General features: G+C 42.1%; 1 protein-coding gene across 7 annotated transcripts in view; it reads left to right on the top strand.

The window, feature by feature from the left end:
* rerea (arginine-glutamic acid dipeptide (RE) repeats a) overlaps positions 1-13,887 on the top strand; it is a 125,298-nt gene that overhangs the window by 22,524 nt on the left and 88,887 nt on the right. For 2 of the 7 annotated variants that reach the window (XM_058642103.1, XM_058642100.1), the window contains one exon: positions 4,113-4,192. The exons of 1 other annotated variant lie outside the window; for it this stretch is intronic. The gene's annotated coding sequence lies outside the window, so the exon portion shown is untranslated. Of the gene's footprint in view, positions 1-4,112; positions 4,193-12,595; positions 13,296-13,887 lie in introns of those variants that run through there. 4 more of the 7 variants (XM_058642107.1, XM_058642105.1, XM_058642106.1 and 1 more) reach the window with 3 other exon arrangements.

Here is a 13,887-nt window from a genome sequence, read left to right on the forward strand (position 1 = left end):
TTTGATGATACTTATATATCGGCCTTTTGCTCAGAATGTAAATGTATTGGAAACATCCTCTCCAGATAATACCTGCAGGCTCACTGCAGGATGTTCTCCAAACCAAAACCATTTTGGCTTAGTTATGGAGTGACTGTTGACAAGTGCAAAGGGACAATAGAAATATTTTTCTCGAGTGTGAAATTAAAATTTGTAGCTTTGTCTGCAACAGTTGCGGAGTGTTTGACATTAAGATAAGTGGAGGAAGCTCATCAGCGCTGCCAGTTTCGGCTCACTTCTCACATGGCACCGATCCACTTGCCTAACCCCGTGTCTCGATGCCTCGCTCTGCAAACAGGCAAAGAACCAACTCATTCACAGCTCAACCGACGACACATTGTATGCAAAATATGTTTCAGCAGCTAAACCGCAGCACATGAGTGAATTGATCCAAATGTTGCTGTCCATTGGTCTCGGCACACCCTGGGACCAGACTGTTACAGTTCATGTAGTATGATAATGTTATCATTAGCAATCCATGGCCTATTAGGGCAGGGGAAATGATTGTTAAGACCACCCACTCGTGCATTATCTGGAATATTTGCTGTGATCCAAATCTGCTTGGCAAATGTCTCCCTGTCACTCTCCCCTTCCTTCCTCACTGTAACAGTAGAATGGTTGAGAGGCAGATGAGCCTCCTGCTGCCACTGCTGCTGCTGCTGCTGACTGGCATTCTGTGTGGTGATGAATCTGCAGGCCTGATGGCTCAATGTGCTTACCTAATAGAAGCTGCTCTCCTGTCACAGTCTGTTTCTCCGTCTCTCTTTCGCTCACCCGGTTCACTCGCGCCTCTTTCAGTGGTAGTAGGGAGAATGTTCCATTTGGCTACATACTGCAGCCTCCACATTCTGTTTCTCAAAGGTTAAAGGAGCGGCCTCACAGTGCACACTAATTACCAGGTAATGGCATCGGAGGTGGCGTATGTCAGCCGTGATGACCAATGTAGCCATTTTGGATGAGCAAGTCAGTTTGATGACACCATGCACTATGTTGCTGTATGATTTTTGTTGTTGTTATGAATAAAATATCCCAGTCTTTAACCAGTCTTAAAGAATTCTGTGTGACAGTCCGTCTTTGCAAATAGGCTTGGGTCAGAGAATACAGATTTGGGGATATATCGTCACATCTTCCTTGTGCAATATGATAATCGGTGCACTTTATTCGTTATGTTGAGAAATCCTGCACTTTTAACTTTTCACGGACGCTTTGTTTTCTTCAGTTAGACAGATATTGTGATTGTCTTGATTTTCACATATAAGTTGTATCGTGATATTATTGGTATTGTGGACCATGTATCACGTATTGTATGGTGAGGTACCCTGTGATTCCCACTGCTGTTTGCGAAGGGGCCCATGTCACAATTGTATCCACCCAGGAGAGCACCTGTACAGGCTACTAGAGTGCACTTACCCCCTGGAGCAGTCCAGTACAGTTCAGACATGTGGCATGGTGCGACAGTAGCTCAGTGATGGAGCGAGTTGTCTTTCAACTTGAAGGTTGAGGGTTTGATTCCAGGTTCCGCTAGTCTAATGTCCTTGGGTAAGACACTTAACCCCCCCCCAAACTGTAGTGTAAAGTAGCTTTGAGTGGTCGTCAAGACTAGAAAAGCGCTATATAAATACAGGCTATTACCATTCACTGAAAAATTTAATTACTGCTTTTATGTAGAAAAACAAATGTAGCAGATGAAACACATGGACAATAGACAAATCACCATAGAGGATATTGTTTCCAAAACTATTGTGAGTAACAAAAGGAGCACGGTGATAGTAAATAATAAATAAATAAATATGCATTCTTAGTGCTATTTATAACATGAGTGTAGTATAAAACACAACATGATTTTTTTTTCTAACAAAACGTGTGGGAATAAAAGGTATTGGTTTAAACTTCAAATGCAAATTCCTCACTTGCTTTCATAAGTCAATTTTAAAAAAAAGCAAACGCTTGAAAACATCACAACGCAGATTTTTAGAAAAATACTTTTTAATCCAAAACAATCCAAACTAAATCCTGCAGGATATGAAGACACACAGCAACACGTCTCCTTAAGTGATTAGCATGAGCGAGTAACGTTGACATAGTGTTGGTCATTAAAACAAAATGCTTGTCTGGAGTGAGTGAGTGAGTGGGTGAGTGCATGAATGTTCATGTATTAAAGACTGAGGGCAGGCAGCTAAAGGAGGAAAGGCCAGTTTGTCTTTGTCATCATCCACATCACCCCACAGTGCTCACAGGTAATAACCCTCATCTCTGAGGGAGTGTGGACGTGACCTGGCTCTCACATGAACAAACATACTGGAATATAAGAATGGACTTTTCTTTTTCTGTCGAGCTTGTTTTAGTTTGTCCTCTGAGACTGGTGGGAGAGACTGAATGGACGGGCAGTCTTTTGAAAGGAATGATGCTCCGTGTTAGTTGGATACAGTCTCTAGGTTGAGATATGAGCAGATTGAAATGGAGAAAGGTCTCACACTGGTTTTAGAGGGTTTTATAAATATATATAAACCCAGGAGACGGATGAGCTTCTGTGTGTGTGTGTGTGTGTGTGTGTGTGTGTGTGTGTGTGTGTGTGTGTGTGTGTGTGTGTGTGTGTGTGTGTGTGTGTGTGTGTGTGTGTGTGTGTGTGTGTGTGTGTGTGTGTGTGTGTGTGTGTGTGTGTGTGTGTGTGTGTGTGTGTGTGTGTGTGTGTGTGTGTGTGTGCTTGATGGCCACATTGTCTGTCACCACAGAAATCCCAGAAGGGATTGCAGAATCAATGTGAGCTATTCATACGAGGACTTAATCCTCAGCTTTACTGCCATTTACTCTGTGGTTATGGCGAGAGACTGATGGCTCCACTGCTGTCAAACAGATGTCCCTGCTCAGTCGCCCAGGTTAGGCTGCACCTGGCGGCGCCATTGAGCCGTGGCTCTTGTTGGTCCACTGCTCTGTTCAGCCTCTCCTCAGGTGGCGGGCAATGATTGTATGAAAACATGCATTACAGTGTGGTGGTCCATTGTAAAAGAAAGTCATGATCAATCCATAATATCTAAATCCTCATTTTTTGTAGATTGTAAAACACATGAGCAGCTATATCAGACAACAGTGCACGTGCCGAGGCTGCTTGGATAAAAATACTTGATTTGTATTAACTGCACACCTGGTGTTCTTTTCAAATTCAAAACAAAACATGCTCTCTTACTTTCAAATTGGTAAAATAATCGCACCACCCTAATCTCATCATGCATGCGTTTGTCTTATTAATCCACGTCGTCCGGACACATTTTCTAAAATTGTCCTCGGCGATTCCTTTTGATTCACAACGATATCATATAACAGGTTTTTATTACAAGAATGAGACGGCTGTCATCGTATTTGTGAGTGTGTTATAACTTGTTCAAAGCAAGACACGTAGCTAACAATTAATTTTTTATTGTTTTACGTCATAAAACACACACATTCAGAAATGCGCGTACACACACACACACACACACCAGATTGCGATGTGTGTGTGTTGCATTTCTAAACGCAGGGAATCTCTCAGTGTGTGGATGCTGAATGTGAAATGTCAATGTTATTGAACAGGTGCTGCGAGGCAGAGCTGTGATGTTTTTATTTCCAAGCTCTTGTCGAGCGAGGCAGAGAAGAGAGGGCTCATGGGATGATGGGGGAGGTTCGGAGGTGGGGGACTGTGTGTGTGAGTGTGTGTTTTACAGTGTGTGTGTAGCAGGTATGAGTGCCTCAGTGTGTGCGTGCGCGCGCGTGTGTGTGTATCCACAAAGGTTTATTGAGAAGAGGGAAATGAATACTGGCTTGAAATAAAAGCTCACAGTCTCCTCATTGAAAATGTTAACTGCATTGTGAGTGGTATTATATTTTTCTCTGTGCACCTCCATGTTTTTCAGTGGCTACATTCACCATGTGTTCTACATGATGCCAAATATGGCAGCTGTCTTCACCCATGTATACACCACTACTGTCAAGCTGTTACCACCTTGTTTGTTCCATTTACACATCATTCATGTTTTTTTTTTCCTCCCCCCCCTCTCCTCTGTGTGTGTGTGTCTGTCTCTTTCTCTCCTCCCCTTCAGTTTTCTCTTGCAGACTGTCGTTGTGTCAATACTTTGTGAGAGGCAGTGTGGCAGTGAACTAGGAGGTGAATGCAGTCAAGGTTAGTCAACACTGTTTTGCGACACTGGAGCGCCGTCTAACGTAGCATTTTCCCCTCTGCTTTAACATCCTTCTCCATCTCCCACGATGTCTCTATTCCTGCACCACCCAGTGGACGAGAGCTGAATGATATGCAAAAAAAATTATTGCGATTATACAACGCTAATGTGAGTACATGTAGCCTGATTTGAGCCATTTTTTAAAAAATAATCATGGCCAATATTTACTTATTCATGTACATTTTACGCAGTTTAGTCGTGGAAACTTGATAAATGCTGCTAAGTCGTTAAAACGTAGTTTTATTCATTCAAAAAGTTAATTAACATAATGTAATTTTCTGATGGCCTCTGTTCACTGCAGTTCACACCCATAATGGCAGAGACAGACCATAAGTGTTGCCAATTTAAGTTAAGCAATTTTATGTAATTATTTTTATTTAATCAGAAAGCGGCAAAAAAAATTGGTATTGGCCAAAGAAAAGGTCATATCAGTCGACCTCTAAATGTGATGAAAGTCATGGTTTTACACCTCAGGTGGTTTTACACCTCAATTTCTGCCACATTAAAATAATTTCATTAGAATTATACACACTGGACTTTTAAATAAATCTATGATTTGTTAGCTGAGGCTCCTTTCTTGCAATAAAATGTGTTTTGTGGCAAATTTATTCAATTTGGATATTGCTCTTGGCCATTAGGTGATTTTGTTCTCAGTCTTACTTCACTCTGTCATCATCATCCTCACTCTCCATTGAACTGCATCATCTCAGCCATTCACCTGCTACTTTCTGCTTCAGCCTGTCAGCGCTCATTTGTCCTCACACTAACCCTCTCTTGTGTTTTTGTCTGACTCCATAACGTTTGTTCTGCCAAGGTTTGTTTCAGTATTGACGTCTTACTGTGTATGCAGGTCTTTCTCCTTTCATTATATCCAGTGCTGTGCTGTCTTTTGACAGTGTCACACAACTGCCAATCTTTTTTTAAATTTTTTATTACAGTTTCACTTGTGATTTTTACACTGCAATGTTCCTGTTCCTAATTCTGAACATGTGTAAAATGTGTCTGCCACAGTGGTGTAGAATCCAGTGGTGATATAAGAGGTGCTGCAGTTCAAAGCTGATGAGTAGGTCACTTAATGAGTTTGGTAATTGGCTTGCTTTGGCCTCCGTGCATCCCTGCCCTTCTGCTGCTGATGTGCGCAGGAACAGAGAAAGCTACAGCTCACACTCCCCTCCCTCTGCTGCTCAGTCCTCCCTCCCCTCAGCCCATCCATCTTTCCCTCCACCCATCTCTTCTACGTGCTGATTTATGGAGCTAATGCAGCATCAAGCCTCTTCTGTCTATTTCCCCCGTCCTTATTATAAAGACAGTTACCATGCCGCATGTTAGCTTTCCACTCTACTCAATATTGAATATCACCAGTGTTACTCTATCTCTTGTTCCCCCGCTGTCTCCCACTTGGTTGCGATCTCTTACACTCGCACTCACTTTCTACCACACACTGACACGCATATCTTTTATATGTTAGATGCCTCATGCATTATGCATGATATGTGCATCCAAACAAGCAATTTGCAGAATTTCCAGTTCACCACTTCTGTGTTGTAATTCTCTGTGTCCACAGCAGCATAATGAGCTGCAGACTTCCATGCTCACTTGATTCATAAGTCCAAACAATAATGACAAAGAGCAGCGGGGTTGCCGTGTAATCATAAATTACACCGAACATAATATTCTCAGATTTCAGCACATGATCTGCTCTTCGGGGACTTCAAAGCTGACAGCTTTTCTCCATGTATCATGGCTGTTGTAATATTGTGCAGTGGGGGGAAGAAATGCCGTGTTTTACATCTGCTGGAGATCTCTGTAACTCATTTATTGAATTACAGTGATAATAGTTTGGGCTAAAAAATCACAAAAGACCTCCGTGGTTTTTTGTAATTGAGAAAAGGTATGTTTTCTTTTTAGTCTGGATCATTTATAGCTTCATTTGTTTCTAAAAGAAAATGATTTGGTGCCTTTGGGAATCTGCACTAGTGAGGATAACCGAATATATATTCTGGCTAATGAGGAAGCTTCCCACCGCCTTGCCTATCCCCCCATTAATTTCCATTTTGTACCTTTAAAAAGCCATAAATAAAACCTGCATGCATTAATACATGTGGTTGTCTCCAGTTTCAAGACTGTTGCCAGGCTTTTTATCTACTCCCACAGTGGAGCGGCTGATTCTGAATGCTGTAGGGGTTGGAAGGCCAAAGCACAGCTAAGTGGCTCCTCTTGACCTCAGCACTGATCTCCAAACTGTCTGCTCTGACTGCGCACACACAGATTTTTGCCCATTCGCTCCCACCAAAAAAACAACACCCTGTCTGTGTGTTGTCTCTTTGAATAAGACATTTTGTAACCACACCCAGTGCTGACATGCTGACCATACATTTGTCTTTCCATCTGCTATTATTCATGAAAGAGAAAAAAAAATCCAAGATGTGGAAAAGATTAGCATGAATGGATTGAGAATCTCGTTGATTTGACCTGCTATGGATGTGCTTATTCTAGTTATCGCTATCTATGTGTAAACTAGATGGCTGAATCATTAGCTTACACACTGAGAGCAGCCATGTGAGACCATAGGAGAATAATTGATTTCTGAAAAGGCGTTGGTACTGGAAGGGGAAAAAAAAATAGACTCAGCTTTGTAGGCCATTGCACCATATTGAGTGTCTTAATACGCATGTCATGAATTACTGTGAGTGGAATAATTTTCTTTTTTTGTTGTACATGACATGAGCCTCAGTTTCCCCACCCCCCTCTTTTGGCACAGCCACTGCATGAAGCTGCACCTCTGCTCACTGTCCATAGGGTGGCAGTGTGTGGAGGTGAGACCACAGCCATGTGCTGTGTGTGTGTGTGTGTGTGTGTGTGTGTGTGTGTGTGTGTGTGTGTGTGAAATGGAGCCGTCACCGGCTATCTGATCACATCAGCCTGGAGACGGTAACCACACAGGAATCACACACCCCAACCGCCACTCTTTTCTGCTCTCATGATCATGGACAACTTTGGCTGTGCTGCAGACTGCTGATCACCTTACAACACACATAGGAGTTTCCTAACTGGATCCAGATCCAAGCACTAGGCACAAGATAAAAAAAACACAACATTTTTTATCTTTTTGTGCCTTTGTTCATAAAGGGTTTGCCTGAAATGTAAACTTCCTCGTTTGCCTCACAGCCTGCACTCGGTCTCACTCTGTCTGTCTGTCTCTCTCTCTTGCCGTGGCCCTCCCTAGAAATCCTGTCTCATTCCTCAGAGCCTGTTCTTGGTGAACTGAACTGCTCTTTTATTCAGATGAATGAGGCCCTGTTTTACTTAGAGAATCAGACAGACATAGACAGTCCATGTGAGAGAGCTTGAAAAATCAGCAGTGCTGTAAATAGCGTCTGAGCTATTTAAATGTGTAAAAGAGCTGCACGAATCTGGATAAAATTAGAATCGAATCGTTCCGTGCTTAGAATTAAGATCATAACTCTCATGACTCCCCCCCCCCATATATTTATTTTGCTCGTTTACAAAACACAGGTTACCAAAGAGTGACTTAAGTAACAGACTCTTACTTGACAGTAACCCTACTACAAATCCTCCCGTCGAGCTTGTGATGTTCAGTTTTTATTTAAAAGGATGTTTTATTTGTTTTATTTGAATGGCCTTTTGTGAGGATGTCATTTCTGTTGCCGCTTGATTGCTCTGGGTTATACTGAGAGGCAAGTTTACGTACATATCATTGTTTTATGTGAAAGAGTTTTACCAATTGGCCGCTGCACGCAAGTTTCACTCTCTTGAGTAGCTTTGGCAAAGAGAGCAGGCATATGTAGCCTACAAGTGTCTTGGTTTTCAGAGTGTTGCACGGCTGCCAAATGTGACTGTGAATAGCTATGTAAACAAGATAGCTATGTGAGGCTAGACCTTGCACTGATTGCCTAAAGTGAAATACCATTCCTTGGCTTCTCTCACATTTTCACAACTGTGTTAATGATCTCAAATAGAGGCTTGCTAGGTAGCAGCTTAATTACTAGCTGTCTATTTGGGTTGTCTCCAAAGGACGTCTTTGTTTTCAGTTAGGCTTTTGTCACCTCGGTAAGGGTTGGAGAAAAGTGTAGCCTCTATTTTTTTTTTTTTTTGTTAAAGATCCTTTTTTTTTGATTCATGAAAGTTTTCACTGTGTTCTCTTTAGCTAAAGCTGAAAAATCAGTGGAAACCTTGAATCTTGAAATCCACAGCGTATAGTTAAAACCGTACTAGTAATTTCCTTGGGTACTTTGTTGGGAGATTGGAGAGGGTTGTTTTATTGCTTCCCCATCTCTCAATCCCCTCCAGGCAAAGACTGCGTTTTAATTAGTCATGTAAGACCTTATTTTCCCTTTGGATTCCCTAACTTATAAAGTGCTCTCTTAAGAATCCATGAAGGCTAAAAGGGGTGATGAATGATTGGAAGTCGGCGTCTTTTTTCTTCCTTGCCTGCCATCAGAGAAAGGAGTAGGATGGGCTAGGGCCTATCAGCTCCTGCCGTCAACATGAGGAACTGTAACTTCAAGCAGCAGCAGTCACAGTCTTTGTTCTTTATGGATATAGTACGTGTGGTGTAGAGAGAGTCGCAGCTTTAAAAGCCCCATCTGGAATAGCTTTGTTCAAGTTTCTAGTATGAGAAGAACAGCTTGTGTAGATAATACCTGCCTGCGAATGGTTAAACGGTCTCAGGGATTCATTCTCTCATGTTTTAGCGGCAAGAAGGTTGGATTGTAACACTGCAGGGATGTTGTCATGTGTTAAAATCAAGCCCTCTAAAGAACACCCTCACCACGGCCACAACCTAACCCTCCCCTTTGTTTAAAAGTCTGTTTTCTTCCCTCTGTCCCTTTTTTCCCCCTCTTCAACTTGTCTGTTCATCCCCGGTGAAAGTATTAAATGAAGTTACTAGATATGAGTGCTTAAGAGGCCAGGGCCTTTGAGGTTTTGCCAAGTCTATCTCAGGCTTGGCTCAGTCATCCATGTCCCTTTTCTGTTGTTTCAGCTACTGGCTGACTATTTTTTTTTTTTTTTTTTTTTTCTTTTTTTGAATTGCCTAGCACTTTCTCTCTCTATCTCTCCTTTGCTGGTGTGTGTTCTGTGTTTGCTGCCTTTTTGAGTGGCTTGTTTTTCTCCAGTGTGGTGAAATTAGGCTAAAGCAAACAGTGTGTGTCAGCCACAGCTTTTGTTAAGTATTCATTTTTAATGAGCGCAAGAGGCTACAGAATCCTATAAAGTCAGACTGAGGAAGATGAGAGGCACGCTGGCCTTTGATTCACTGTCGTTTTGTTTAGTAACACTTGACGCAGTTACGCTTCATGTAGGTGGAAAGAAACATTTTTCAAAATGATAGTTTGTGTTTCTCTTCTCTGTGTGTTTGCCTCTCATACACCTCCCTCTGCTTCTGTTAGCTCTTACAAGGAATTGTTGCAGTGTTGCAGAAAAGTGCAATTTTCCTCTCTTAAGCAGTGCACAGCTCTGTTAGATGTCATTTCCTCTTTATTCAGAAAGAGGCACCAAGTAACCAACTAAGTAAGGTATTGTGATGGGCTGTTTGAAAGCTGAACAGAATTGAATAGACACAGTCAGCTTCCCAGATACATGCTTAGGCCTGTAGAATGTGGAGTGCTTTGCTTGTAACTGCACCGGTTGTCTCCTTTCATTATCGGTTAATGGTGCCCAACTTGACAGAGCCATGTGATAAACAGAGGAACTGTGAAATCCTGGAGGTGGAGTTCTCGTCTGCTTGATAATGGGATCTCATCTGCCAGAGAGTGGAACCTGCCCCGCCAGCCAATCCAGCTTTGCAATGCACTGTTTTCAAACAGGATTCACTGCACTCACCCCTCACTGCTGTCTCGGCCAACTTAAGCCCCACAATCCCACAGAGAGACACTGGCATTTGACCGGGTCCTTCTTAGAAATGCACTCGTATAATTCGTATTCATTTTAAACATGCGTGTTTATTTCCACCTCCTTGTTAGTCTAGGATTCTTAAATGTTTTTGTAACTCGGAGGGGGGAAGGAGGCAGACTGTGTGTGTGTGTGTTACACATTGTGTGTGTGTTAAACTATCATCAATATTGACCTTGTGAAATGTATACATACAGCGATAAGGGAGGAGCCGTGGCTGCTGTGGTGTTTGGTTACAATCTGGAGGGAGAATAGGACTTCTCAGGGCAGTAGCCCGAGGACCTGCGAAAGGGTTTTTACCAGCACTTTGTTTCTCAGCAGAACACCCACCCCCACTCTTCTGAAATGCACACCAGCATGGTTTGTAGCACAATGAGGGAACTCATCAACTCCATGTCCTTATTGCCTGCCTTTTTCTGTTGCCAATGTTAAAATGAAGCACAGAGAGAGAACTCCCTATTTGGTGTGGTTAATTGGATTTAGACAGTGATCCAATATCAAGTCTAAGACAGTGAATCCATTTGCTCACCGAAATGAAAAATCATCCTATTAATGTATAACTTAACACCACCCACCTGTGTTTTTCCGTTTAAATAAAGAGAAAACAAACACCTGTTATATCACAAAATGACAATCAATGAGACCTTGGAAAAGAACCCAGATCACATTTGATATCATGTGCACAACCAGTAAAATTGGCCTCCCAAATACTGCTAATGGACTGCTCACATTATCTTCACTGCTTATTTCTGCCTTTTGAATGGGTTTGGAGGTGTGTGTGTGTGTGCGGGGGGGGATGACTAATTAATTCATTATCCAAAAATGCAAATGAGCTCCACAAGCATAAGCAGCATTCACTTATCCCATTGTCATGCATTTTTTTTCCTCCTGCAGATGCACATAATATGCTTTAATTTATAAAACAGTGACCTGCGCAGGCCAACGTGACTTAAGTCATTCTTCTGTTTAACCCTTAACTGACCGGTGGTACCTCTGTGACATTAGCTGGGTTGTCTGATTGTGACATATCTGACAGATATTACAATTAAGATATCGTTGTGATTTATTTTTTAGTCTAGTCTATTGATTTTTTTTTCTATGGTTGATGCAGACCTTTAGGAACCATTCATGGCAGCAGCTAACAACTGCTATACAGTGTAATGCAGATTTCTCTCCCCCTTCCACCTTAAAAGAATACTATATATTAATAATAAATTGCCTCGCTTAAATAAACACGTATCTGGATGTTAAATACACACACTTGTCCCTCTCCAGCCTTCATTTTATGTCTGCCCTGCCCTAATGTATAAAATAGGGCTGCAACTAATGATTATTTTCATAATCAAATAATCTGTTCATTATTTTCTCGATTAATCGAGTCATCGTTTGCTTCAGTGTTTTTCAAACCTGGAAATGATGTTCTCAAATATCTTGTTTTGTCCTCAAACCAAAAATGATTCAGTTTTAATGATTTCTTTGTTACATGGAGCAAAGAAAACCAGAAAATATTCACATTTAAGCAGCTGAGAAATCAGAAAAATCTCTCAAACCACTAATCAAATATCAAAATAGTTGACCATTAATGTAGTAATGGATTAATAATCGAGTAATTGTTTCCACTCTAGTATAAATACATGAAACGGTTTAGAAACAAAACTTTGTCAAGTAAGTGGGTGAAAACATAAAGTTGGAATGCACTTAGCATTTATTAAAAAAAAAATAGGGAACAAATATGTGTTAGTAGGAATTGGTGAAATACTTGGCATATGATGATGTGATAAAAATTGGGTTTATTAATTGGCTGATAAATGAATCGAGAACTACTGTCAACACATTACATTGTGTTATGTTTTTATAGAAATGACATAGAAGGTGAACAATCAAAGAACTGAAGGATTAAATTGCACATTTTGCACCTTTTCTAAGTACAATGTTTTTAATCGTGATTTCTATTTTGTGAATTGCTCATGTGCTATTTAGATGTGTGCAGTAAATAATCCAGACTATAAAGTCATTATTAACAGGTACTACTACTACTACTATTAGTAGCGCTCACTGCTTTCGTTGGTTGTGTCTCTATTTAGTGTTTCATTCCCATAAGCGTTAGCATTGATCGTGTGATGAGGGTCGAGCCACTTAGACTGCGTGCATCTCACACACACACACACACACACACACACAGACTCACTCACTCACACACAGAGTCCCTACGGGGCTGCCATCAATCATCAGCCCCATTGGCGCCCCCCACCCTCTTCTCCTCCTCTTCCACCCCCACCTCATCCTCCTCCCCTTTGTCCCTGCTGACGATAATTTGAATCCAGTCCATGTTTTTGTTTCGCTCGGATTTTTTTCTCGAGTTTTTTTTTTTTTAAAGAGTGGTCGGGGTAATTCTCCTTCTCTAGTGTCTGGATAAAGAAAGACTGGGTCAGCCATGTGGATGCGTCTGTTGAACAGCTGAAGAGGAGGAGGAGGAGGGGGAGGAGGTTTACAGAGACGGAGGGAGAGATAGAGAAAGAGCGTGGAGTGTGTGTGTGTGTGTGTAGGAAAGAGAGCGAGAGAGAGAGAAGAGGGGGAAGAGAGGGAGCGTGTCTGTGAGTGTGTGCGTGTGTGTGTATACGTGAATGTGTGTGTGTGGGAAAAGGAAGCGGAGCCTGTAAACGGTGAACTCGCTGCTTCCTTTGCCCCTCGAAACAACTCACAGCGGCTGTTTGTGTGACTTTTCATGTGGACACTGTCGCCGACAGCAACAACAACACGGCCGCGGGAAGTAGGAGCACTTTGAAGGGGGACTATTATCCGACGCTCCTGCGCTTTCTTTTTTTTTTCTTCCCCTCGCTGGGTTTTTCGGACATGAAGAGAGTCTGAGTAAAGTGAAACCGTCTTTGTTGAAGCAAGTGCTCACCCGAGCCCATTCGTGCGGGCAGCGTGCTTTATAGAAAACCCGTGGGGATATTTAAGAAAAAAAAGAGATAGAGAGGGAAAAAAAGGTGTGTGTTGCTCTGTCCCGGGTCTTGGATTTGGCCCAGCTCGCTTGTTTTCCCCCCCGTTTGGGTCATCTCGGGCAAAGCTCGTCTTTTTCAACTTGTTTGCAGCAGTCTCCGGGACTCCCAAGAATCACCAGACTGGCGGGTGAGTAAAAAAAAAAAGAAAGAAGAGAAGATTACAGAATGGTTGTGGTTGGAGGAGAAGGGCGCAGACAGGGGGAGCAGTGTGTGGCTGTAGACACAGACAAGAGTTGGGGGACAATAGTGATGACTAAAGCCGGGTGAAACTCAAGAGTTTAGGATTTAAAAAAAAACAAAAAACAAGTGTCCTATTTTTGTTTATATCCGCAGCAGGAAGCGCGTGTGACCTCGGGTCAGAGGCATTTTTGTGGAGAGCTGTGTGTGCACGTGAAAGTTGGCTGTGTTGTCCTACAAACTTGGCTGTGTCTGGACTTTGTAGCAAACCCCTCAAAGCAACCTCCATGACCTGGCCCTCGGCCTGTGACTGTGTTTCACCAGCCCATGGTTATAAGGGGAGAATAATGCGAGCAAACAAAAACATGGAAAGGAGAGTTTACATAGCAACACTGCTGCTGCTCAGTTGTAAAACAACTGTGCGTGTGTATGTGAAATCAAAAGAGGCTGCAACAGTTCATCCATTGCTAATGGACACACTTGATTTATAAAATATTTGTTTAATAATAGATTCATTGATTTCTAGTTTGTTAAATATGAAT

Source organism: Solea solea, chromosome 11, assembly GCF_958295425.1.
Source record: "Solea solea chromosome 11, fSolSol10.1, whole genome shotgun sequence".
NCBI lineage: Eukaryota > Metazoa > Chordata > Actinopteri > Pleuronectiformes > Soleidae > Solea > Solea solea.